Source organism: Capricornis sumatraensis, chromosome 12 (assembly GCF_032405125.1).
Source record: "Capricornis sumatraensis isolate serow.1 chromosome 12, serow.2, whole genome shotgun sequence".
Taxonomy (NCBI): Eukaryota; Metazoa; Chordata; class Mammalia; order Artiodactyla; family Bovidae; genus Capricornis; species Capricornis sumatraensis.
Genome location: NC_091080.1, coordinates 90820967 through 90846996, shown reverse-complemented (window position 1 = coordinate 90846996; position 26030 = coordinate 90820967).

The window sequence follows — 26030 nt, the reverse complement described above, 5'->3', positions numbered from 1 at the left end:
GGGTTTCTGTGAAGGTGTGCAGACATGCAGAAATGCAAAATAAATAGGCCACACATGAAAAAGTGTGAGTGCGAAAGCAGAGGTCAGTCAAGATGAAATTTCTATTGACTGTACTTCTTGTGAGTAAAAATGAGTTAAGAAGCATGTTACTAATAAACACAACCAATGTTCTGGCCTTTGAAGAGAACAGAATGCATAATCTGGTTAAAATTTTTGACTTTTCTATCAACTATAATGGTAAGTAATATCAATCATATAAGAGGATATTGAGCCCTAGTCCTATAGAAATGAATTTGAATTTTAAATGTTTCAGTTATGAAACTTATCATGTAATATTCAGTACAGTTGATGCTATAGAGGCATGTTAAACATCAGAAACCAAGATTCTGTGGTCTGGTTTTTTTTTTTAATTTAAATTTATTTATTTTAATTGGAGGCTAGTTACTTTACAATATTGTATTGGTTTTGCCATACATCAACATGAATCCACCACGGGTGTTCACGTGTTCCACATCCTGAACCTCCCTCCCACCTCCCTCCCTGTATCATCCCTCTGGGTCATCCCAGTGCACCAGCCCCAAGCATCCTGTATCCTGCATCGAACCTGAACTGGTGATTCATTTCTTATATGATATTATACATGTTTCAATGCCATTCTCCCAAATCATCCCACCCTCTCCCTCTCCCACAGAGTCCAAAAGACTGTTCTATACATCTGTGTCTCTTTTGCTATCTCGCATACAAGGTTATCGTTACCATTTTTCTAAATTCCATATATATGTGTTCAGTTCAGTTCAGTTACTCAGTCGTGTCTAACTCCTTGCAACCCCATGAATCGCAGCACGCCAGGCCTCCCTGTCCATCACCAGCTCCCAGAGTTCACTCAGACTCACGTCCATCGAGTCAATGATGCCATCCAGTCATCTCATCCTCTGTTGCCACCTTCTCCTCCTGTCCCCAATCCCTCCCAGCATCAGAGTCTTTTCCAATGAGTCAACTCTTCATATGAGGTGGCCAAAGTACTGGAGCTGTATACTGTATTGGTGTTTTCCTTTCTGGCTTACTTCATTCTGTATAATAGGCTCCAGTTTCATCCACCTCATTAGAACTGATTCAAATGTATTCTTTTTAATGGCTGAGTAATACTCCATTGTGTATATGTGCCACAGCTTTCTTATCCATTCGTCTGCTGATGGACATCTAGGTTGCTTCCATATCCTGGCTATTATAAACAGTGCTGCGATGAACATTGGAGTACATGTGTCTGTTTCAATTCCGGTTTCCTCAGTGTGTATGCCCAGCAGTGGGATTGCTGGGTCATAAGGCAGTTCTATTTCCAGTATTTTTAAGGAATCTCCACACTGTTCTCCATAGTGGCTGTACTAGTTTGCCTTCCTACCAACAGCGTAAGAAGTTTCCCTTTTCTCCACACCCTCTCCAGCATTTATTGCTTGTAGACTTTTGGATCGCAACCATTCTGACTAGTGTGAAATGATACCTCATTGTGGTCTTGATTTGCATTTCTCTGATAATGAGTGATGTTGAGCATCTTTTCATGTGTTTGTTAGCCATCTGTATGTCTTCTTTGGAGAAATGTCTATTTAGTTCTTTGGCCTATTTTTTGATTGGGTCATTTATTTTTCTGGAATTGAGCTGCATAAGTTGCTTGTATATTTTTGAGATTAGCTATTTGTCAGTTGCTTCATTTGTTATTATTTTCTCCCATTCTGAAGGTTGTCTTTTCACCTTGCTTATAGTTTCCTTTGTTGTGCAGAAGCTTTTAATTTTAATTATGTCCCATTTGTTTATTTTTGCTTTTATTTCCAGAATTCTGGGAGGTGGATCATAGAGGATCGTGCTGTGATTCAGGTCGGAGAGTGTTTTGCCTATGTTCTCCTTTGGGAGTTTTACAGTTTCTGGTCTTACATTTAGACCTTTAATCCATTTTAAGTTTATTTTTGTGTGTGGTGTTAGAAAGTGTTCTAGTTTCATTCTTTTACAAGTGGTTGACCAGTTTTCCCAGCACCACTTGTTAAAGATTATCTTTTCTCCATTGTATATTCTTGCCTCCTTTGTCAAAGATAACGTGTCCATAGGTGCATGGATTTATCTCTGGGCTTTCTATTTTGTTCCATTGATCTATATTTCTGTCTTTGTGCCAGTACCATACTTTCTTGAAGACTGTGGCTTTGTAGTAGAGCCTGAAGTCAGGCAGGTTGATTCCTCCAGTTCCATTCTTCTTTCTCAAAATTCCTTTGGCTACTCAAGGTTTTTTATATTTCCATACAAATTGTGAAATTATTTGTTCTAGTTCTGTGAAAAATACCATTGGTAGCTTGATAGGGATTGCATTGAATCTATAGATTGCTTTGGGGTAGTATACACATTTTCACTATATTGATTCTTCTGATCCATGAACATGGTATTTCTCCATCTATGAGTGTCCTCTTTGATTTATTTTACCAGTGTTTTATAGTTTTCTATATATAGGTCTTTAGTTTCTTTAGGTAGATATATTCCTAAGTATTTTATTCTTTTCGTTGCAATGGTGAATGGCATTGCTTCCTTAATTTCTCTTTCTATTTTCTCATACTTGGTTTATTTTTTTAAACAGTAATAAAATACTATAACTACACTACCTATAAAACATCAAACTAACAAATGTAACCTATCAGATTCACAATTTACCCATTGATAGAATGGCTTAATAGAGTAACACAAAAAGAGGTAAAATCAAAGACTTTTAGTTAAGAAAGACAAAAACAATCTTGCTATGTTTCTGGACCTTCAAAGTAAACACATGGGGAGTTGGGTGAACTTGGAAGGTTACCCCCTTTAACGTCCAAGTTGTGTGGCTAGAGGATGATTCTCACGGTGGGTATTAAGATATTTCTTCATACCAGTGAAGATCAGGGCTTGACCAGGACAAAAGGCTAGGCTAGAGGATTCCTGGGGAGCTTTGTCCTTGCTTTCCATAGGGAGGGAAGCACGGGCTATGGTCTTCTCAGGAGGTGACTCCTACAGGATCAGTCTGTGCTTCCCCTTTTGGGCCACCTGTGTCTTTGGTTAGATTCAACTCAATGTTGGTTGTGTTGACTTTAAAAAATGCACAGTGTGAATGTGGAGAATTAAGTCTTATTAGGGGCAAAATGTGGGCTGCAGCATTGCAGGTAGCTCTGAGAAACTACTCTGAGGAAGCAAGAGGGGGAGCGAGGTTGCATAAAAGTTTTGCAACAAAGGGCAGGTAGTCTGAATGTCAGAATATTACTGTTAGTTAAAGAAAACCAGATATCCCAAGTGAAGGAATTTAGTGCTTTTCTATCCATGGGAAGAGGCAAGAGTCTGGGATCCCTGAAATCATTCCTTTTGATGCACCTCAGCCATCTGGGGCTGGTATCCTGTTTTCATGTCCTGAGTTTCCTCAGGGCTCACCGTAGGGAGTGGCTGCAGGCTGATGGCTGCTAGATGGCAGGCATTCTTTCCTTCCTGAGTTCCCTCAGGGCTCATCAGCTCACCATTCATGGTGGCTGCAATCGCTGATGACAGTGACATCCTTTGTTTGGTACTGCAGCAAACATTCCATTTCTCAGTTTCTGAGGCTGGGCGCCACTTGGTGTCTTGGTCCTGGACCTATGCATGCTGAGTCATCTGTTCTCAGGAGCATTTTCTCCTTCTGGAATGGCCTGTGCTCCTGGACCAGCTCTGGAGTGCTCAGAGAGCTTCCTCTGTCAGTGTCTGTCTTTCTTGTCAGCGTCTTTCCTCAAGGCTCCTGTCTCCGTGTCTGGGACCAGGTGCTGGCCTCTCTCTGATAGTCTCACCTGGTCTGCAGGTCCCCACAGAGCTTGGCACTACAAAGGAAGTCCCCTTCTAAAAGGAAGAGCTGATCCAAGGGGGGATTTTGAAGACCAATGGACTTGGCTTTTTGGTTGCCAGGAGATCGCTGCCTCTAAGACAAGTTAACAAATAAGAGTATGGAAGTCTCCCTCTTGCAAAATGTGGCTGGCTGACCCTGCACCAGGGAGAACAAATGAAGAATGATCCCAACTCCCTCGTGCTTCCTATGCCCCCCAAAACTTTCATGTGAAGAAGAGAAACTTGTCAGTGATGTTTGTTCCTAAAATCAAACCAATTAATTATGAATGCAAACTGCTTTTTGTACAATTTAACAGAAATAGTCTTTTCCAAGAATGCAACTGTATGTCAACTGAGAGAGAAATTTTCCCCCTGAACTTTCCCAAGAATTATTCATCATTTTAGAAAACCCCGTAATGTTTCCACAGCATTTACATCACCACCACCATGAAACATCTGAATGAGCCTGCATTTCTCTCCACCACAGTCATGGAGAGTCCACCCATATGGGAGAGAAAGGCCCTGTCTTTTAACCACACAACCTCCTCCATTATCAAGGTGTAGCAGCTCACTTCAAATAGATCTCTGACTGGCAAAATTTCTTACAGAAGCCCACAGTGAAATGCCATATGTTATGCATCATGAGAGCAACATTTGGGAGCAGAATGCATCACAGCACTGTAACAACCCTGAGAAGTGCTGACGCTGTCATGTGACTACATGCATCTCAAGCGACATTCCCCACCTCACCAAGGGGTCCTGTGGCCACAGATCGGCCAAGCCAGAGAGGATCTCTGCGGAATGTCTCACCTCCTTCATTTAGGAGGAATTTAGTTCAGTGCTTCTCCTCAAAATAAAAGCTGCTTATTATTTGAGAAAGAAAAACTCCAATCCTCTCATTAATGGTTCAAAAATCTCCGATCCTCTCGTTAGAAGCACAGAAATTTTCACATTCAAAAATTATGTCAGGGACGTCCCTGACCCAGTGGTTGAGATTTTGCCTTTCAAAATTTCTTGACAAAGTTTCAGTGCAGGGGATGCTGATTTGATCCATGGTCAGCAAACCCAAATCCTACATGCCTCTTAGGCAGAAAAAAAAAAACTAAACAGACCATCAACAACAGAAGTCGTACTGCACAACAAATTCAATAAAGACTCTAAAAATTGTCCACATCAACATAAATAAAGTAAAATTTTGTTTCATCTTAATTTTTTCCCCAGGATGGGGAAAAGGACTCACAAGGTAAAGCATTTGTACACTTAGTATTGAGAGATGGAAAAACTAGTCTGGAGACCTTCAACTCCTCCAAAGGCTAATACCAAGGAACAAGAAGGAACAAGCAGCAAGAAGTTGTAATCTGCACTTTCACCAACAGGGAGCATGATTTTCATTCAGCCGCAAATCCTGCTGTGTATGCAACTGGAAAGTTTGTTAAAGTTTGTGCCAAACTTTTTTTTTTTTTCCACGTTTTTCTCATATTCTTAGTCAAGAGTTTCTTTAAAAAGAATATTTTAATCATCAACCATTTAAAATCTATGCTTGTGTTTGATTCATAACCTTATTCTGACATTGCCTTGTGCTGGGTATTCAGATGACTAACTCGTTTGGAGAACTATTTACATGGGCATTAGATCATCTTTACAAATTTGACTTTAATTCAGTACTGGTTAATGGGCCATAAAAATAAAGGGTGAGCCAACAACAAAAGGAATATGGTTTATTGCCTGAAAGAATGCCTGAGACTGTGGCTGTTTGATAAGTTAATAATAGCCAAGCATGAACTTCCCCCAAGCCTTTGTCATCTGTGAAAGTGAGACCGTGTGATACCCGTTTATAAAGGCACACTTTAAATATGTGCTTTGAAAGAGAGAAAATATAGAATGCAGGGAAATCGGGTAATTTCCTGCCTGAACAATGAAGTTGAAGTTCAGGTGTGTGTCTACCACACCGCAGAAGGTTCCTGTCGCCTGCTGGGACATTCACTCAGTCTCCATCTGATGGAAAAACACTGGTTGGAGATGGATTTTTGGTCAGATGTATTGGCCATAAAGTATAAGAAATGCAATAAAAATGTTTCCATGTTTTAAGGACACTGTATCCACACTTGCAATGAAACTAGTTTAATTTTTTTTTGTTTTTTAGAAAAACAGGCTCTTCCTCTTCTGGTAACAATGGAATATGTTTGAAAAATGTAGGTGCATGTGATTTACTCAAAGCTCCTACTGAACTGAGCTCGGTGTTTCGGGGGGAGACATAACTATCTGGAGAAATGAGAGTGACTCGTCTTCCTCCAAAATAGATAAAACTAAAAAATGTGTTCACCAACTGAGGCTTAAAAATTTTGCCTAGGACTTCCCTGATGGCTCAGTAAAGAATCTGCCCGCCAATGTAGGAGACACAGGTTTGGTGCCGAATCCAGGAAGATTCCACCTGCCGTGAGTGACTCAGCCCATGCGCCACAATTACTGAGCCTGGGAGCCACAGCCGCTGAAGCCCATGTTCCCCAGAGCCTGTGCTTCGCCACAAGAGAGGCCTGTGCACTGCAGCTAGAGAGCAGCCCTGGCCTGTCACAACTGCAGGAAAGCCGTGCAGCATCAAAGACCCAGCACAGCCAATAAATAAATAAAGATTAAGACAAAATTGTCAGAGAAGGCAATGGCACCCCACTCCAGTACTCTTGCCTGAAAAACCCCATGGACGGAGGAGCCTGGTGGGCTGCAGTCCATGGGGTCACAAAGAGTTGGACACGACTGAGCAACTGAACTGAACTGAGACCAGAGGCAAAGAACACTTTGGCAAAATGTGAACTTTGAAAAATCGGGAGCTGAAGGGATGGGTTCTGGAAGGGAACATCTCTACCACATTAACCATGATTTAGAGCATGGGGGCCATCCAGGAAGCAGAGCAGGGCTGTGCAAAAATTATAGTAAAGTCAGTGTGAATTGGCTCCTTGGGATAGAAGAAGAAAGGGTGGGGGAAATGGAACATAGAGAACACACACAAGGGAAGTCAATTGATCGAGCCAGCAATAGAGGTAGAAACGGACATGGCAGGTGAGCCAGTCGTTTTATTTCAGCATCAGCTTTGGTAGTAAACATACTTCATTAGCATATGTGTCCACTCACCATTCATTGAAACCAGAGAGTTGAAAAGGTCTTTAAGAATGTGTTTGCTGAAAACTGTGCATATGGGGCAAAGAGTGCCCTCCAGTTGGGGAGGATCAAGTTAAGAGTAGGGGAGGCCACCTCTGACCTCCTTGGGAAGTTTTCATTATCTTCCCTTCGCTAAAACAAAAGTACTATTTGCCAAGAATGGAAAGTCTAAATTGTTCCGTTTCTAAGTTTATTTAAAAGTTGTTTCTGGAGAGGCTAGCCTCTATTTGAACTTCCTAGGAACAGATTTGCTGCTTTAGATAAAATTGAACAGTCTGCATCTTTTTTTTTTTTTCCTGAAACTTTAGTAGATTTTTAAAGTGGAAAAAAAAAATGTACAATCCATTATGTACCAAAGCAACCACTTTTTTGGGGATGGAAATTAAAATGCGGGTCAGAACTTCGAAGAGCGAGGTCGTAGAGAAATGAATGGGAACAGCAACCAGCTGCCAGTCATGCTTCTTAAAATGTTCTTGGAAAACTACCCTTAAACTGGGTGCAGGTAGAAAAGAATGCAGACACATGAGTCAGTACTGATATTTCATCTTCTGTGATGCTACGATATTTCAGACTTACTAATATGCTGTGCCAACACAAATAAGTTAAAACAGTTAAAGAAATGTCATTTTTGATACAAAAAATGGTTGGATGAGTTGGCTATAGGAATGTTGTGTGTGTGTGTGTGTGTGTGTGTGTGTGCGCGCACACGTAAGCATGCATGCTCAGTCATATCAGATTCTTTGCGACCCCAGAGGGTGTAGCCTGCCAGGCTCGTTGGCCCATGGGATTCTTCAGGAAAGAAACCTGCAGTGGGTTGCCATTTCCTCCTCCAGGGGATCTTCCCGACCCAGGGATTGAACCCATGTTTCCTATGTCTCCTGCATTGCAGGCAGATTGTTTACCCACTGAGCCATCGGGAAAGTTAGCCTTCTCAACCTTCTCTTTTCAAAGGTGGGATGTCACCCGTCAAAAACCTGGTTGGTGGTGTTCAAGCAGGGGCGGGAGCATGGCCTGGGCTGCCTGGCACTCCTGGGCCTCAATCCTGAAGCCAACACATGGGAGCAGCTTGGTCGCAGTTCCCCGCAAGGCCTTCAGATAAGAACTCTTCATGCAGTTATTGCATAAGTAGGCAATGCATGTGGCGACACTCTCTAAACCTATATAAATGCTACCCCCGTCGCATATTCCTACCATGCCATCACATAGTCTTCTCCATCAACCAGGTGAGAAAGCTGGAGCCTAGAATTGCAAGTGGGCAGGAGATGATTCCAGAATTGGGTCTCAATTCCAATGTATATGGGCTTCCCCGGTGTCTCCGGGGTAAAGAATCTGCCTACAATGCAGGAGACCTTGGGTTCGATCCCTGGGTTGGGAAGATCCCCTGGAGGAGGAAATGGCAACTTACTGCGGTATTCTTGTCTGGAAAATCCCATGGACAGAGGAGCCTGACAGGCTATGGTTCACTGGATCACAAAGAGTCGGACACAACTGAGTCACTGACACTTTCAATGTATACGCTTTCCCTGCTGCTGAAATTTTGCTTGAAAAGTCACATTCTCATCTTTCTTTGACGTAGGGTCAATGGCTTTTCCTTTTATTTTGTCGCTTCGTTTCTCCCAAATCTTCCAGCACCACTGTGCCTCCTCACTAGGACCTATGGCTTGTCTTTCTCTAACAGGAAGTAAACCCTAAAAAAAAGGTTTCCACTGAGTCCTATATTTGAATACTGTTTCTGTGTTATCAGTTTCCACTTCATGAAATTCCTACCAAAGTCCAGCTACAACACACGAGAAAGACCCAGAGAATAGGACTGAGGAGAACAATTCTGCCCAGCGTCTAGCAGAGTCCACAGAGAGAGAGGTGTGCAAGGATCTAGCAAGGCTCGTCGTGCTTTTAAAGGTCATAAAGATGGTCTCTCATTTATAGATCCAAATCTAGGCCCTGAAACATCATGCAGTAAGGAAAAATCTTATTAACACCCTAAGAGCTATAACATCATGGAAGTATTTCAAGCTTTCAGAAATCTTAGATGTCACACGTCACCTAGCACGGTTGTTGGTGTGTGCTTAATCACTCAGTCATGTCTGACTCTTTTCAACCCCACAGACTGTAGCCCACCAGACTCCTCTGCCCATGGGATTCTCCAGGCAAGAATACTGGAGGAGTGGATTGCCATTTCCTTCTCTGGGGATCTTCCCAACCTGGGGATAGAACCTGGGTCTCCTGCATTGCAGGCAGATTCTTCACAACTGAGCCACCTGGGAAGCCCCTCTAGCGTGGTGAATTGCATGCAAGCCCCCAAACATGCCTTTCTTCCACATCCCAGATATTCCAAAAGAAATAATAAGCCTCACAGTGTGCTCAGTATATATCAAATATTCCTCAGATGTATTTGTCTTTCTAAAGCAGATCTGCCTGCTTTTTATGCCTTCATTTTAGCTACTAATAAACATCTTGAGAAAGATGGATCTCGAGACAGGAGCGTGTTGAACTTCTGAACTCCGTGGCGGCCTCAGATAATTAAACAGCAGATGGCAGCCTGATGTTATACCTCTGAGTTCAGCCCCAAATCTCCTGTCCCTTCAACATTCCAATATCACAGTCACAACAATATGAGAGGAACTGTCAACTGCATCTGGCTCATCTGAAACGTGTGCCTAGTAACCCTAACCAAAAATATTACATTTCTCTGCTCTGGCTTGATGTGTTTTTAGTGAACACACAATCGCCAGATACTTTTCTAAATACTCACAGACAACCTGCTGAAGAAAGTTAATTGTCTATTCTGGCCACAAAAATCTGTCGTTTATGGAAATTCCAGAAGATTTGCACTAGTTGCCATTCTTCAGTCCAAAAAAAAAAAAGAAAGAAACTTCAGAAAATCCATATATTTTTTTAACTGATAGTTTTTCTGAGATTACTCATATCCACTGAACACTTTCAGATAGAATTTTCATGCATATATTACTCAGCCGTTAAAAAGAATTCATTTGAATCAGTTCTGATGAGATGGATGAAACTGGAGCCGATTATACAGAGTGAAGTAAGCCAGAAAGAAAAACACCAATACAGTATACTAACACATATATATGGAATTTAGAAAGATGGCAATGACAACCCTGTATGCAAGACAGGAAAAAAGACACAGCTGTGTATAACAGACTTTTGGACTCAGAGGGAGAGGGAGAGGGTGGGATGATTTTGGAGAATGGCATTCTATCATGTATACTATCATGTAAGAATTGAATTGCCAGTCCATGTCTGACGCAGGATGCAGCTTGCTTGGGGTTGGTGCATGGGGATGACCCACTGAGATGTTATGGGGAGGGAGGGGAGGAGGGTTCATGTTTGGGAACACATGTAAGAATTAAAGATTGTAAAATTAAAAAAATAAATAAATTAATTAATTAATTAAAAAAAATAAATAAAGACTTGAGTGTATTGAGACTAGTCAGTATTGTTTAAAGATTCTTTACAGCTGACTTGCATTTTGTTTTTTCCCCCAAAGAGGCCTGACCCTGTGCACTTTGGGACCAGCCCGTCCTCTGAGTTGAAGGCACCAAAGCCATCTGGGAAACACAGTTCTCTGCCTTTGGCCAACATGATGTCCTAGTTCCTGAGGACCCATTCTTTCTTTGTTCTTGTCGATTCAAACAGAAAAGAAGGTCTATGGTTTTTCTAGCATTTTTCATGAGCTTCGCTCGTCATGGGTTTGAGCCTTTCCTGACATTGTTCTTACGGGTTCATTTTACGCTTTCCTCGTGTGTCTGTTCAATTTCGCATGAGTCCGTCCCACTCAGAGAGGCTAGACGTGCTTTGTGTGATTCAGCAGAGGTTGAGTCACAGATGAGTAAAACCAAGTGAGCGGAAGAAAGGACAATTCTCTGGGGGTTGGCACAAGGCCCCGGTTCCTAATATCTGCCACTTCCTTCTTCTTTCAAGACCATCTCATTGGCCAGTCCTCCTGGGAAAGTTCCTGGCTCCCATCTGCTCACTCTGCTACAGGAAACCCCATGTCCCTTGAAATACCTCCCCAACATCACCCCTTTTAGCTGCTGGAATGTTTGCTTTAAGAAACTCCTAGTGCTGTCCAGAAGAAGTGATCTGAGCTGGGCCTTCACTTCATTCATTCATTCAGGCATTCAGCAAGTATTTACTGAGTCTCTCCTGCATGCCAGGCACTGTTCAATTGCTGTTTATTTACTGATTTTTGGCTGTGCGGGGTCTTCCTTGCTGTGCAGGCTTTTCTCTAGCTGTGGTGAGCCAGTTTCTCATTGCCATGGCCTCTCTTGCTGCAGAGCACGGGCTCCGTAGCTGTGCCACATGGGCTCAGTAGCCTCGTGGCACATGGGATCCTCCCAGACCAGGGATTGAACTCATGTCCCCTGCATTGACTGGCTAATTCTTTACCACTGAGCCACCAGGCAAGCCCCCTAGGTGCTTTTATTATCCCAGGGAACAAAGAACAAGAGCTCCTTTTAAAAAATTACTTTAAATTTTTTTAAAAATTAAAACTAAAAATAAGTATATAGAAATTTTAATTAAAAAAAAATAGAACCCCTGCCATCTCGTAGCTTGGTGGACATTCTAGTGAGACACGAAGGATGAAAAGACATAAACAAAAACTTCAGGCGGCCGTAAGAGCACATGCTGAAGCCAAGGGTCAGAAATAACCTCCAGTTTACAGGAAATAGCTGCAAATCCTTAAAAAGTGCTGGCAGGTAACCAACAGGTAAAGCTGAGCAGCTGGCGAAGTGCGAGGTCACATCAGAAAGGCTCTGAGTGCTCCTGGGTCAGACATGGTGCTCACATATAAAAATCATGTATCTGTTGAAATGAAGAAAAAAAGGTATGGCACTTAGTTTAAATTTTGAGAAGTGCAGTGGTTCTTAGAAAAGATGGTGAGTATTGAGGAACTTGGTAGTTTTTTGATGAATGAATAAAGGACATAAGAAATTAGAACAGCCAGATTAGAATGTTCAGAAGATAATTTGTTGCATCAGTCTAGAAAGTAGTTTTGGATGGAAAAGCATCAGAAAGGAGGTAACTAGATTAAGAAAAAAAAAAAGGAGCCAGAGCCCCAGGAAGGAATGGTAAGAAGAATCTGGGCCCCAGCATTGCTCCAGAAGGTCCACTCAGGGGAATCAAGGGCACCATCCAGGGGAACACACTCGGACTCTGCCTGCGGAGCTGTGCAGGGGCCAACCTTGGGTGGGGGCAGCAGGAATGAAAAGTGGGAGCAAGATAAACGATATTTGGGTGACAAAAAGAGATTGAACTTGCTGATTATTTGATGTTTTAAAGTTCAGGGCCAGTGAGAGAAGTATTGAAAATTACATATCTTTTCCCTCAAATTTTTATTTGAGTGACTATAGTAAATTCTTAAGGTAACATTATCAAACCATAGAATACAGATGAAGAACTGAAAAGGCATTTTTTCCCCTTTTTTTATTTAACCAAAAACCTAATAAACTTGAAGTTGCTGCATCTTACTTTTCACCTCATGGCCATGGCATTGGAATCTTCGTTTCCTGACCAGAGATCGAATCCGCAACGCTTGCATCGTAACTACAGAGTCTTAACCACTGAACCAAGCAAGTCACTATTGCTGTATCTAATATGCCAGTTGAATCCAACGCATACTTCATTTCTTCTGTGGAAATTTTGAATTTACCTTGATTTCCCCCTGGTTGTTTCCACTGGCCTCTCTTCAACTAAACAGCTAGTGCATTCAGTGACCTTTAGCATACTACTCAATGCCTAATCATATATTCCTTCCTAATTATTTCTTGCTAATGACTCTTAGCTACCCAATAATTCTCTAATAATCACTATGATGGTTACGAGGTTTGAGGTTAGGCATGGGTTAATAGGGCTTCCCTGGTGGCTCAGATGATAAAGAACCTGCCTGCAATGTGGAGAACCAGGTTCGATTCCTGGATCGGGAAGATCCCCTGGAGAAGGGTACAGCTAGCTACTCCAGTATTCTTGCCTGGAAAATTCCATGGACAGAGGAGCCTGGCAGACTACTACAGTTCATGGGGTCACAAAAAGTCGGACATGACTGAGAGATTTTAAGAAACAGAAGAAAAGAGAACAAATGTAAGATAGGATAATGTCATAAAATTAATGCAATTAATCTCAGCATTCAAGTTTTGCAAAAGAAAAGCCTCCCTCCTAAGAAAAATCTTTAATGCTTTAAATTTATATTTTCAGTTAAGCAATTCTTGAAATGTCTTCATGTAAAAATTAATGTGTTAGGAAAGATAGCAAATGGCTTCTTCTCTTAGCATTAGAATGATAAAAAGTCACCGATCTGTTCTTTTGGGGGCCATCTAATTTTTTCATCTCTAAAGTTTATTGCAAGTTTGTAAGGTTTCATGTTTCTCAGTTTCTATTTCTAATGTGTGGATGTTATTTCTATATTTGTTAAAAATGTGTCTGCATTTTGCACATTTCTAAGATGATCTGCAGGTGTGAAGTTTCTGTTCAGATTTTTAAGAAAGTTGGTTTTTGAAATCTTATCTTTACACTGGAAACTCTTAAGGTGCTGGGGGCTGGCTTATTATCCAGAAGACTGGCATGATTTTTAATGTCTTATTCATTTTAAAAGTAAATTTAAAATGTTTATTAAAGTCTTATTAGTAAAATTTTGTTGCTGTTCTTCAGGTCATGATTTGGGATCTTTAACAAGATGAAGGGAGTATAAACCAGGTGGTACAGTTAATCTGGTTAGGAATAAAAGGGGATTATTTGTTTTCCAGCCATTGCTGCAATATCTTGAAAGAATAATTTGGAATCAAGCAAGGATGGGGAAGTATATTAATCAAATTTTATGAAAACTGACATGATACTTGAAATGCATGCAGGGTTTGGGTTTCATTAAGGGTTTCCAGGGAACAAGCAAAACCCTTTCCCACAGGAGCATCACAGGTCAAGGTCAGATCATGGACACAAAGGTTACTTGATTGCAGCATCTGTCACACCAGAGTTAGTACAGTGGTCCTCCTCTTTTCGAGGGCTTCCTTCTTCACTGTTCACTCCCCATGTTCTTCTCTTGAAAGTTAGCATGCAATAAAAACACACAGAGGGTTGCTAAAATGAGAGGGTCGATATGTGGTCAAGAAGGTTTAAATAGCCCTGCAACTCCACCAGAAGTACAGAGCTGACTTATAGACAGATTTTGGTTTTATGCCCAGAATTACTCAGTAACCCAACTGCACAGGACTGATAAAACAGAAGCAGAAGTCAAGACAGCAGGAAGAGGACTGGGAGTCAGATAATACATCTCAGTTCAGTCTCAGTCCTGTTGACTTATGATATTGACCTTTCTGATCTCTGCTTCCTTATCCTGCAGCTCAGGAAAGAGGTCAAACCCAAAAAACTTTGGTGGGTGTCCATCATCTGTTTATAAGAATCAAGAAGCTGCTTCATGAACTTTTTTGTTTCTTTCTTTCTCTTTTTTTCATGAGTCCCTTCTTTAACAAGATTTCCAAGATGAGTCTCTGGTTTGATGGTGAACTCCTGGAGGACATGTCACCTGGCTTGGATATAACCATCCCTACCACCTGAGGTGTTATTCCCCCTCATGGGTAGAAGAACAAAATTGTGGAACCTCAGAAAGGCCCCAAAGCTGACAATCACCAATCAGATCCTTGACACTTCTCTACATTCCTGTCTAATGATCACTGTGGTGACTTGTTAACCTGACTAGATCATGGTACCCAGTATTTGGTTAAACACCAGTCTAGATCTCACAAGGCTTCCCTTGTGGTTCAAAAGAATCCACCTGCAATGAAGGAGATTCTGCATTCCCCAGGCTCAACCCTAGGGTTGGGTTGGGAAGAACCCCTGGAGAGGGGAAAATCTACCCACTCCAGTATTTTGGCCTAGAGAATTTCATGGGCTATATAGTCTATGGGTTGCAAAGAGTCAGACATGACTGAGCGACTTTCACTAGATCTTACTGTGAAGACAGTTCTTAAATGAAATTAACATTAAATCAATTGACTTTGAATAAAACGGATTACTCTTCGTAATTTGGGCGGGCTTCCTCCAATTAAAGGTCTTAAGAGAAAAGGCTGAGGTCCCCCAGGGAAGATGGAATTCCTCGCCTGATTGTCTTTGGATTTAAGACTGAAGCATTAACTTTTCTCTGAGTTTCTAGATTGCTGGTCTCCTCCATAGATTTTGAATTTACTAGCCTCCATAATTGCATGGAAAATCCCGCCTAATACAACCATTTATCTACCTCTCAAATATTGTCATGTGATCAGAAGCATTTTTGAGTTTGACCTTTGTAACACCAGGATCCTGGGATTGACTCCTATTTTAACAATTTATTAACTGTGGTTTTGAGCATTTATGTAAACCTTTCAGTCTGGCTCCCCGTGTATGGAATAGGTGTAATACCAACTGCTCTGATGGAATGCCTTGTAGATCTCAGGCAATAAATATGAAACACTTATAACATAAATAGTTCTCAATAAACAGTAACCACGATTTTGCTTTGATGAATGAAATGTGAGTAAATCCTATTAGTAGCTAACAGCAAGGCTAGTTTGAAATTCTCAAGTGAATTCATCTTTCTAGGCTAGAAATTCCCTGGAAAAGGAAATGGTAACCCACTCCAATATTCTTACCTGGGAAATTCCATTAACAGATGAGCCTGGCAGGGGTCCCAAGAGTCAGACACAACTGAGCTACTAAACCACCATCACCAGGCTAGAAATTGACTGTATATCCGTATTTTAAGATGATCTTTTGTTGTAATGGTGTCATGCAGGCTTCAGAGAGATACCTCCAAAATCGAGTCAGCTTTCTTCATTCTGAGGCAATAAACTAAGACCTCTTACTCTCTCAGTGGCTAGTAAGAGCAGAACCACAACTGAAGGACCGAAGAGTGGGGAGATAATGGTTTAAACAGCTTTAAAAAGTACTTAAAAAAAATACTGTAGAAGTTCAAAGGAGATCTTTTCTAAGGATAGTGTTATCCCATTAATCAGATTCCCAAGTGTATCAACTCTCTTAAAAAAGTAATAATCCCTAACCTATGATGTATAGGCATCATGGGATAATGTTTTATTTGTGAGGGCTCACATTTTTTTCTAAAGACCATAACTGTTGAGCCGATCATTGTTTTCTAAATGTAAGTATTAGTGATTTCAAGAGCATACCATCATGATTAACATTTTGGATATTAAGTTACAATAAATTATCAGAGATAATTTTTAAAGGGAAAAACTTAAAACTTTTGTGAAATTGAATGATTATAATTCTATTTAATTTGAAGTAATAAGGCTTTTAGAAAGATACATTTCAATCAATTGTTAGCTAAGGGCATACAATAACATTTCCCACAACTTTTCCCTTCAGTTCTAGGTCCCAAACTACTTCAGACAGGACATTGGGACTTTCTGATTTATCAGTCAGGATCTAAATTCAGTATTTCCAAGAAAAGGCTCAAGAACAATTTTGAAGGAAGATTTTATCACCTCTCCCCAAATCACATTTCAAATTGCTAACACGGTATTGCATGCAGCACGGTGAGACCACGCGTTCCACAGTCGAGACAGGGAGACACGACTTTAAAATGAGAAGGAGGGCTGAGAGCACAGAACCTCGTATCTATGCTTTGCAGACAAAGCCAGAGTTAATGCCGAAGCAGCACTGGAATGCGCTAGTGAGAACTTGCCACAAGTGCAGCTCTGCTCCGGGGATCGCTCCTTCAACAGCAGAGACTGGCTGTCAGGAGCTAGTGGTCTGTGGCAGGCTGACTCATCAAGAGTCAAGCCACCCAGGGATTCTCAGTCCGAACCTAGAATGCTGTGACTGCAGTAAGCAATGGCAGAACATTTGCTGAAATCCGATAAACAAGCATCACCAACTCAATGAACACAAATTTGAGCAAACTCCAGGAGATGGTGGAGGACAGAGGAGCCTGGGTCCCTGGGGTTGCAAAGAGTCAGACAGGACTTAAGAATGAGTAACAACGACAATAAAGTAAAGCAGAGTCAACCAGGACTTGTCTGGAATGTTCTGGAAGCAATGGGCGGGAGAGGGTATAAATCAGGGAATCTTAATGATATTTTCTTTGAGAACAAAATAATATGTATACTGATGGAAGCTTATATCTGCTGTTGCCTATGTTTCCTAAGTCACTTCTGGGGGAAAACAGAAATCATATCACTTTGTGTTGGTCTTTGAAAATAGCTAGGAACTTTTCCATAAATGACTTCAAAATCCATCACCCAAGAGTTTATTCAGCTTTAACGTTTGTCATTTCACCTTCTTCCTGTTTACTTTGTCATTAGAATCACTTCTTTAGAGACTTTTTTTTTTTTTGATTTGTCAACAACATGGGATAAGACCTTCTTCCCCATGACCCGATGAGAGAGTTCACAGGACTGGAGTAGAGATTTCTGTCCGCAAGGGTAAAACCCGTTCTCTACATCGACCTTAAGCAATCAGCATAATGCTGCCTCCTTCTATGACCTTCTGATTATTCAGGAACAAAATTATCTTTCTTTGCTTAAGTGTGTGAGGCATTTGATATGTTGGTTTTTTGCTCTTTATGTCATTTGAAGCCTGTGTTATCTGCCTATTCGTGGGAGCTGTCTCAGCAGTTAGCTCTCATTTTAGAGAATAAAGGGAACTGTGCTGTAATATTTCATTTTGTCATCACAGATAACAGATTACGAATGAGTGGTAGCTTTATAATGTATGAAAAGAGAGTAATTCCTAAGGATGCTCACTTTGAAATAATACTAAAAAGGCTAAAAATTAATAGGAGGTAAATAAAAATAAAAGAGAATGCTAAAAAGAGTCGGACACGACTGAGTGAGACACAGAGAGAGAAAGGCAAGCTTAATTCATGACTTTGAGAAATGCTAAGTCCTGCTTCTATAGGAGTTTAGAAAACTATGGCAAACAATATTTTAATATCAATATTGGAGACAATGTTCAAACTTTCTCAAAATTTCAAATACATATTAAGACGCAAGAGTCAGACTTTCATGATTTGACTGTGGTAGCCCATGCTCTCTGCTTCATCACGCGCTGTAATGCACATTGCTGTTTAGTCGCTAAATCATGTCTGACTCTTTTGAGACCCCGTGGACTACCAGGCTCCTCTGTCCAGGGGATTTCCCAGGCAAGAAAGCAGGAGGGGGTTCCCATTTCCTCCTCCTGGGGATCTTCCGAACCCAGGGATCAAACCCACGTCTTCTGCCTTGCAGGCAGATTCTCTACCACTGAGCTACCAGGGAAGCCCATAACTATGTTTGAATTTAATTCCTAGATCAGCCGGTCACCCTGTGAACACACAATTTGAGAGCTTCTTCATGCTCCTTGTCTTCTAGTTTCTAGTTGGCAAAACAGAAGAATAAACAACATATTTACCCGTGGGAGTTTTAATGAGGCAAACACAGATTACTGCAGAATGCTTAAAAAAAAAGAAAAAGCATTTCTACTTGAAAGCAGCATATGAGACTTTCAAAAGCAAGGATTTTGAAGTATAGTTAGACCTCTGACTGGATGTGTTAAGCAGGAGACATTTGTCCTGGAGGAAATCATAACTTAACCTCTGAAATACTAGTGACTTACGTGTCAAATGCAGAAACGAGGAGAGCTATCCCACCACCACCCAGAGTTGTCGTGAGGATTATATGAGATTGAAAAGTGTGCTTGGCCCTTATCCTTAGATCTCAGGAGTCCACTGGCGTTGATGATCTTTTATTATTGCATGAATAAGAGTTGATGAATTGATTTTCAAGTAATTAAAACCATTGCCTTCAAGCTGAAGAGTAGGGCTAATTCCAGTCTCAGTGCCTCTTCGAATAAGGTTGTAGGTCTGACAGGAAACTGGAAACACAGATTGGGAACTGGGGCGGGGCAAGTCTTAGCTGGACCTGCCTTCTGGGTCCCCTCATTGAGTAGGAAGCCACACATATGAATGAAATTGCCCAGCAAAGTAGAGAGAGAAAGAGAGGGAGGGAGAGAAGAGGAGGACAAGTCCACAGGGACCACATAGAAACGGTCAGGAAGGTGAAAGAGAAAATATGTCTTTCCCCCGAAACCAGAGGATGGAACTAGGGGCTGAGTACAGACACAGCCAAAATTGTAGCTAGGAAGAGAGTAAAGAGTTGGCATATTTAATTATCTTTGCATTCTCTGTTGCAAGTTTCAGGCTAATTGAATGTGAGGAAAGAATAGAAATAAGGCCGTCGAGGAACCAGCATCAGTGATGCATGTCATTCATACATGAGACTAGGAGGGGACAGGTTAGAAAGAGACATGCGCTGATCGGTGGGGAATCTTAGCCGTTAGAGTAATATTTATCCTCCTTCTCTGCCTGTATGCTCAGTTGTAGCCTGCCAGGCTCCTCTGTCCATGGGATTTCCCAGGCAAGAATATTGAACCCACTCCAGTATTCTTGCCTGGAGAATCTCATGGCTAGAGGAGCTTGATGAGCTACAGTCCGTGGGGTTGCAAAGAGTCAGACACTACTGAGCAACTTTAGTATGCGTGAATGCGTGCCATTTCCTCCTCCAGGGGATCTTCCTGACCCAGGGATCAAACTCTAGACTCCTGTATTGGCAGGTGTTTTTTATACCACTGAGCCACCTGGGAAGCCCCTCCTTCCCTGCAGGAAGGGATAAAATGAAACAGAGACTTTGGGATGTTAAATACTCGTAGAATACAGGATAAACCATAGGGAAACTGGTGTCAAGGAAACCGGCTTGCTGGCCTTTGACAGAAGGTGGGATGAGGGTGACTTCTTGGATAGGATGTATTCTAAATGGTCTGATCTTTATAGTCTTCCTTCGGCTGTTCTACTACCTCGGACCCCATCAACTATCTCCCATTTTTCTGGTGACTTCTAAGAATACAGCATTCACTACTTTACCCTTAAGGTCCTCTAAGAGTTATGGTGGAATAGGACTTTATGCAAAATAGTCTTCTATTTTTAATAGGAACTTAAGAAAATACTTAACTTTGAATTACCTAGAGTTGTTTTCTTTAGAAACCAGAGCTATCTATTTGTATTTAAAGCAATGTTTATTATTTGTACCAATTCTTATTCCTCTGCGTGAATAAATGCATGATAGTACAGAAAAAAATCAATCAATTAACCCCATCAATTATCCCCTTCTTCTCATGGCTAGAAACTCTTCATCCTTCAGTTCTCATCTTGGGCATCATCTGTTCAGGGTAACTTTCCCTGACATCTGGTCTAAACTTAATATCCCTCCTCAATATTCTCATAGCATCCTATTGAGAAATTTATTACACTCTACTCTAACCCCTCATCCACTTGTGTTTCTCCCCCCACAAAACTGCAAAATTCCTAACGGGCAGTAACTGCCCCCCTCCCTTATTCCCTGGTATCTAAGCACATAATTTGGAACACCGTCAAAATTCAATAAAGGTGAAGGAATGAATGAATGAGCAAGTGCATGTATACTGACTAAATACTATTAACATAAATAACGAAATCATAAAGGGAACGCAGACAGAACACATTTAATAGTGAGCTATGTGAAAATGGGGCTTCTAAGAAAATGAAAGGCAATGAATGAACATTTTTGCAGCGAAGGTCAATACGTTCTTGTTAAGCCATTCCAGTCCCAATTTGCATTCAGACTATTAATTTGCTCCTCACAATCGCTTCCAAGTTATTCTGTGAAGCACTTAGCAGATGTGCTAAGCTGCTCCCTGTCAGCCCAGAGCCACACGGGGTGAGAATGGAATGAAGCTGCTTTTCTTTTTCGTGTGATCTTTCAACAGAACAGGCTTCTTCGTGAAAGGATTGAATCAGCCTGACCTTCCTGCAGCGAGTGATGTTTTACAGCATTTTTTTTTTTAAATGCCACCCGAAAGGCAGTGACTTTTATATGGTGAGGCTTTGCCGATAGTCACGCCAAGTCAGTGATTTCACGGCATTGGTCTGCTAGTGACTTCTCAGAGCTCAGATGTGGTCTGCCGGAGATGATCAGGAAAGAATCCCCTGTGCTTTTTATCCAGAAAAGTGTAAGTTTCTCACCCTACAAGCATCGTTTATTTTAGCATTCCTCCACATCCGTGTTTTTCAAGCCTTTTTTAACATCCCTCTATGTGACCGTGACCGATCACTTACAAATATAGGAATGTATTAAGTTTCATGGATTTTCTTTTACCTCTTTCTTTAGATTTATTTGATATTGGACTATAGTAGATTTACAATGTTAGTTTCAGGTGTACAGCACAGTGACTCAGTTATACATAAACATACATCTATTTGTTTATACATCCTTTTCCCATTTAGGTTATTACAGAATGTTGAGTGGAGTTCCCTACGCTATACAGTAGGTCCTTGTTCACTGTTTTAAATATAGTAGTATTTTATGTGTCAACCTTAAACTGCCAATCTGCTTCTACCTTTCAACCTTCCTTCACTGATATTCTATTAATTTAATAAAAAAAAAAAAAAAGCCCACTACAGCCTTTACGCTGATGGCTTCAGCTATTGCTAGGCTCAGCCACAGTTTGAGAAGCATTATTTTACAGCACTTTGGAATCAGTAAAATTATGGTCCGGAGAGAAAACTGCTGTTTCACTGTTGTATCGGTTTTTACTATTTGCCTGTTCCAGTTAATCCAGCTGGTCACGCCAGTCAAATTTTAGACTCTTCTTCTGTGTTTTAATACATTTTATTTCTCAACTCCTTTTGGTTGTGTTCCACATGTATGATGGGAGGAGTGATGCAGAGAAAAGCAGGATCACAGGCCACGTGAGCTTTGTCTGGGATAAAAGATAACCTTCGGGAAGTGTAGACCGTAAGTGAGACTTTAAGGTCATCTGGCTTCAGGTTCTTGGAACTTTGCCTTGATATTTGCCTGGTTTGTGCACCCATTCAACGAACTTTTGTCACACTTTTTGTTGTTGTTCAGTCGCTGAGTCGGGTCCGACTTTTTGCAACGCCATGGACTGCAGCACGCCAGGCTTCCTTATCCTTCACCATCTCCCGGAGTTGGCTCAGACTCATGTCCATTGAGTCGGCGATGCCATCCAGCCATCTGTCGGTCAAATTCTGGGCCAGGCATCTGGAGATTCAAAGATGAAATACAGGTTTCTGCCATAAATACATTTATCATCTGGGAGCAAAGAAGATGTGAGAAAAATTATGAAGTAGTTATTTTGAAAAATCAACGTGCCCTCTAGGTTTCTGGATCCGTGTTACACTGATATCTCAGTGCAATAAACTACAGTAAGTCCCTTACATACGAACCTTCAAGCCGCAAACTTTCAAAGACGCGATCGTGCGTTCCATCAACATCGGGCGTGGATGAAATTGCAGCTTGCCCTCCTTCTCCTATCAGCAACGATCCTTCAGCTCTACCATTTCCCATCTTGTCCTGGTTCACAGGGCACTTTTATTCATTTCCTTTGGCTTCATGTTTCTTCCCTCAACCCCAAAGCTATCGAGGAGCACCCTTTTCTGCACTCCCCAAAAGTTTGCCCATCTTGAAAACACGCTCTACTCTCTTCTCTTCTTTAAAGCCTTAATAGAGCATTCTTAACCTAAACACTCACTCATTGTCACCTAAGCTTTATTTCATGGGAAGAAAGTCTCAGAATGTCGTTATCAATTAGCAGGTTTTAAAGTTGAAAGCATATTTATTTTTCTTAACTTCTCTACAAAATTCTGAATATACTGTTCAATGTTTCTACTGTTCATCTCTCATTGTTTCCCCTGGTATTGATTTTATATATATATATATATATATATATATATATATATATGTATATATTTATATATGACATAAATGTATATAGACATGTAAATATGTCAACCTTTACATTTATACTGATAGATAAAATTCAGAGCATCATCCTGGTTAGATAAAAAGCACAATTTGCAAATTTTGTATGCTGTACCGATACCGAGCCAGACCCTGTGGGGCTCTCAAAAGCTTTTCTGTATCCCTCATTTCTTGATTACAGGAAATAAGTTTCATTCAGCCTCCTTTATCTTCCTGAGTTCCAATAGGCAGGTTGAAACAGCTGCTAATTAGAGAAAGGAGGGAATTTAGAGACAAGGGAGGAACGTTCAATAAACAATAGGGCAGTCTTGAGGCAAGGTCTTTGTTCCTCCTCAAGGGATCAGTTCAGTTCAGACACTCAGTCGTGTCCGACTCTTTGTGACCCCATGGACCGAGGCACGCCAGGCCTCCCTGTCCATCACCAACTCCTGAAGTTTACCCAAACTCATGTCCATTGAGTCAGTGATGCCATACACATGACAAGATCTTTAAGCTTTTTGCGGATACTGAAACCCCCACTAACTGGGAGAAGTCAAGAATACGGTGCCCCCAAGCACTAGGACTCCAGACTAGTCAGAACCAGAAGGCTGAAGAGGCTGACTCCTCCTTACCTCCCTGCCAACCAATCAGAAGCAGGTCCATGAGCTGATCATGCCCTCTTTGAACCATCACTGTAAAACTCCTTAAGCTTCCCTGGTGGCTCAGCAGTAAAAAGTCTGCCAGCCAGTACAGGAAACACTGGTTCATCCCTGATCCAGGAAGATCCCACATGCCTTGGAGGGCCGCAACTACTAACCCACGCATCCCAGCACCTGTGTTCCGCAATGGAACCACCCCACTGAGAAGCCTGTGGACCACTTCTCAACCAGAGAGTAGACCCATCTCACCACAACTAGAGAAAAGCCCAGGCAGCAAGGAAGACTCAGCAGAACCAAAAATTGGTTAATTAATTAAATTTAGAAGCTCCCTCAATACCCCCTTCAGGTTGGAACACACAGTTCTGAGGGCAATAGCCCATGGTGACCCCTTTTGCCTGGCAAAACAATAATGCTATCCTTTTCTACTTCACCCAAAACTCTTTCTGAGAATTCATTTACGGTTGGTCTGCAGAGGCCAGATTTAGCATCGTGTTTGCATATAAAGAAGTAATTACTTGTAAAATCTAAGTAAAAATGATTTGCTTCTATAGTTTTCGACAATCTACCAAAATCACTGAGCTGTGTAGATAAGACTCTATAAAGAAATCTATGACTCTAGAATAAAGATGGTCTTAGGTCTTTGTAGTAGTTAGCTCAGTTCTTAAATTCACTAGAATTCCACGCTGACATTTTTTTTTTCCAGAGCTAGGTTGTGATTGATTTTCTCGACACAAACAGCAGTAGATTAGGGAATTAATTAAGGGAAACCTAGAATGTCTTCTCCTTCATTTCACTTTGCTCACAATGCCTGCTGGGCAGATGGAGGCTGCACTGGTAAGGAGATTATTTCTCCTTAGGGTGTGCAGAATATAACGCATGTTGTGATTAAAAGGCCTGAAGGATTTATATTGAGAAAAGGCTCAGTGATGACCTAACCACTAAAGAGTGTTCAGAGAAATCAATTGCAATTAATCCTTCCAACTGGCAAAAAAAAAAAAAAAAAAAAGTACCAAATTTTTTAAAGAACCTAAAACTAAAATAATATATAAAAAAATACAGAATGACCCTAAAATCGAGTCTGAAAAAATGTCATAATACTAACACATTTAGGGTTGCACGTTTATCATTTCACATGTGATAAATCAGCCTCTGGCACTTTCCTACATTTCTTTCAAGTAGATTTGTTCCTGAAAAGTTGGCAATGAAAATTTTCTAAAAGGCTGTTTTTTGGGGGGGAAAGACATTTTAGAGTAAAGTGACATGCTTGGCCAGTTATCTGGTGCACCTCAATATACGTGGTATATACGTTGATGGTCACTTGTTTCCTACTGCTTAGGTTCAAATGAAAAATGCTGGCATTTCAAAAAGTTAAAGTGCTTTAAAAATTGCTTTTTAAAGCTCTTTAAAACAGCAGTTTTAAAAACCCCTTTCTAAACGCACCTCCCCTTCCCTCCCACAGGTGAGCATGCTGTCCACGGGCTGCGTCCATCTCAAGCTTCTCTTTTGAGTTATCCTCTCCCAGGCTGGCTTATTTCCCATGAAAAGTGACTTATGGTTTGATCAATAGCTGTGTCTGTCGTCGCTGAGTTATTTCTGGGATGTGGATGGTATTGCCCAGCCTTGAGAGTCAAGTTCACAATTGAAGTCTGAAGTCTATGAATGAAGGGGATGATAGATACAGAGAGATTTCTCTCTTTCCAAGCAAAACACCCCACAGTTCTTCCCCACAGCGCTGCCAGACCTCGTGACGCTGACGTCTAGTAGCCACACTATTTAGAAAATATCAAAACAAAGCTTTTCAAGAGGGTTTTCAGACCCTTTCGGATGTGGCCTGACTTTGTTCTTCAGCGTCTTTTCTCCCACCATCTCTCAGAGATGCTGTGCCCACCCCACCACAGCCACCTTCTTCCAGCCCCACAAAGGCCCCACTTGTGCTTGTTGCAGATACGTTTCACTTTGCCTCAAAGGTTCTCCAACGCTGCTCTCATCCCTTGTGATGAATCATCAGGACCGTTGCCTCTACCACAAGGTGAGCAAGGATCCTCCCCACCGAACTCCCATTATATTCCTGAAAGCCTGCTGTTTGTCTTTTTGTCACTAAGTCCAACTCTTTGCAACGTGATGGAGTATAAGCCAACCAGGCTCCTCTGTCCATGGGATTTCCCAGGCAAGAATACTGGAGAGGGTTGCCATTTCCTTTTCCAGGGCATCTCCCCAATCCAAGGGTGGAACCTGCATCTTCTGCCTTGCAGGCAGATTCTTTACCACTGAGCCACCAGGGAAGCCTCCTGAAGTGCTACTGTTTCTTGTTATCTCTTGAACTGCTTCATCTCCCACCTATATCTGCTTTAAAGGCCCGGAACACAAACCATCATGTGACATCAAGAAAGCCTTTCCCTGAAACTAACTCAATGTTGTCAATCGACTGTGCTAAATATACACATTTTAAAAATAAACTGCATAATGTTTCATGAAAAACAAAGCACTCCAAACACCCTTTGAGTGTGATAATGAACTGAGGCATGTGTGAGCGAGTGAGGTTACGAATGAGCGAAGCTCTGAGTTCACCGTGGATTTTACTATG